The sequence below is a fragment of the Octopus bimaculoides genome, unplaced genomic scaffold (genome assembly GCF_046866305.1).
Source record: "Octopus bimaculoides isolate indiv1 unplaced genomic scaffold, ASM4686630v1 contig162, whole genome shotgun sequence".
Classification (NCBI taxonomy): Eukaryota; Metazoa; Mollusca; class Cephalopoda; order Octopoda; family Octopodidae; genus Octopus; species Octopus bimaculoides.
Window position 1 is genome coordinate 45,001 of NW_028315412.1, and position 2,500 is coordinate 47,500.

At 38.2% G+C, this 2,500-nt stretch overlaps 1 non-coding gene across 1 annotated transcript; it reads left to right on the top strand.

Annotated features, from left to right (window-relative positions):
• The first annotated feature begins 1,381 nt into the window (after positions 1-1,381).
• On the top strand, positions 1,382-1,453 carry Trnae-uuc (transfer RNA glutamic acid (anticodon UUC)). Its single transcript has one exon. It is a non-coding gene; the product is annotated as a tRNA-Glu (tRNA).
• Positions 1,454-2,500: the final 1,047 nt, after the last annotated feature.

Here is a 2,500-nt window from a genome sequence, read left to right on the forward strand (position 1 = left end):
CAGTTCTCTAGCCTGACAGCTTTCTCGCCTCCTCTCTCTTACGTCTCCTTCCTCTCTCGCCCCCTCTCTCTCTCTCGTCTCCCCTCTCTCTCTCCTCACTACTCTCTCGCCTCACCGCTCTTTCGCCTCCTCCCTCTCTCTGTCGCCTCCCCTCTCTCTTGCCTCCCCCTCTTTCACTTCCTCTCTCTCTCACCTCCTCTCTCTCGCCTCACGCTTCTCACGATGAATATCTTAAGCGACTGTAAACTTATTAAATATTCGGATCTTTTTGGTTTGACGGGCAACACTTGTTTTCCTAACGAAACACTTTCAAACTTGGGACACTGGTAGAATGTGTCATATAAAACAACTTTTCTCTTAGCCTTCTTAACAAAAAATTGTACATCGCAAATTATTTCATGTTAAAGTTGTCGTATTTCTGTAATTTCAGCCATTCACTGACGTCTATTCAGCTGAATAGTTACTGCTGTCTTTGTAAACAATAATTTTTGCCGGTGTCAAGAGTGTTATTCCCTGTTTAATTATATCATTGTTCCCTAGTAAGGGTTTAGGGTTATATGGTTAGGGTTCGAGTTTTAGATTTAGGGTTAGGGTTGGGTTTAGGGTTGGGGTTAGGGTTAGGGTTGGGTTTAGGGTTGGGGTTAGGGTTAGGGTTATGGTTATGAGTTATAGGGTTTTATGGTTAGGGTTATGAGTGAGGTTATGGCAAAAATAATAATAACCCTAACCGTAACCCTAAAACTAAACCTAACTCTAAAACCCGAACCCTAACCCTAAAACCCTAAAGCTAAAACCAGTACAAACGCACGAACGATGTCATAAATAACTGTACCACCGATAGTTGTTGTTGATAAACTACGGCACTAATTTTATTCAAGGGAAGAGATCCCATGACACCGTTAGAGCATGTTGTTTACATTCCACGGCAGTAATTGTTTTCACCTCAATAGACGTCAGTGATTGGTTGAAATTACCGAAATACGACAATTTTTTACATGAAATAACTTCGAATACAAAAATTTTTATCTGTTCTATAACACAAAATATACAAGTATACGAAGTTTGAAAGTGTTTCGGTACCAAAAACACTACATAAAACATAAATGAAAAATGTTGCCCGTCAAATCAGAAAGATCCAAATATTCGGATTTCTCGATATCCTCCAAAGATTATAAATAAAATCCATGCATCTGGAATTAAGCATTTTCTGAAATTTTAAAACTAAGTGAAAATTTTCAAATTTGGAATATTGATGAAATTTTTCACGCTGACTCTCAGAACCGCAGTAGTCAGTGAACATCATGTCATAGAAAGAGCATGGTAGCAGAAAGAGAGCAACATTTTAAATAAAACTTTATGTACTGTCACTAACCAGCAGTTCTCCCATGTGGTCTAGTGGTTAGGATTCCTGGTTTTCACCCAGGCGGCCCGGGTTCGATTCCCGGCATGGGAACGCTCATTATTTTGTTTGTCTTTTTTTTAGTTAGTTTAAGGTAGTATATTAAAGTTTCTAAGTTTAGATTTTATTTCACCCATTTCCTATATAGTTGTTACATTCGCTTCCGTTCTTGGGAATCGGGTGGTTGCATGATAACAACCATACTTCCCAACCACGTGGTTCTGGTTTCAGTCCCACTGCGTGGCACCTTGTGCACATATGTCTTCCACTATAGCCTCGGGCCAACCAAAGCATTGTGAGTGGATTTGGTAGATGGAAACTGGAAGAAGCCCCTCGTATATACATACCTAAAACCCTAAAGCTAAAACCAGTACAAACGCACGAACGATGTCATAAATAACAGTACCACCGATAGTTGTTGTTGACAAACTATGGCACTAATTTTATTCAAGGGAAAAGATCCCATGACACCGTTAGAGCATGTTGTTTACATTCCACGGCAGTAATTGTTTTCACCTCAATAGACGTCAGTGATTGGTTGAAATTACCGAAATACGACAATTTTTTACATGAAATAACTTCGAATACGAAAATTTTTATCCTTTCTATAACACAAGATATACAAGTATACGAAGTTTGAAAGTGTTTCGGTACCAAAACACTACATAAAACATAAATGAAAAATGTTGCCCGTCAAATCAGAAGGATCCAGATATTCGGATTTCTCGGTATCCTCCAAAGATTATAAATAAAATCCATGCATCTGGAAGTAAGCATTGGATCTATTTTAAAACGGGGGCGCCAGTGTTTTCTTAACGAAACACTAACGAAACACTTTGAAACTTGGGACACTGGTAGAATATGTCATATAAAACATCTTTTACTCTTAGCCTTCTTAACAAAAAAAAAAAGAGTTCGCAAGTTATTCCATATTAAAGTTGTCGTATTTCTGTAATTTCAACCAATCACTGACGTCTATTCAGCACAATAGAGTTACTGCTGGGCGGTCATAAAAATGTTATTCCCTGTGACATATTTCATCCGGTTTAACCGTAATTTATACGCATATATTGTTTATATAATAAATTACGCTGTGCGTAT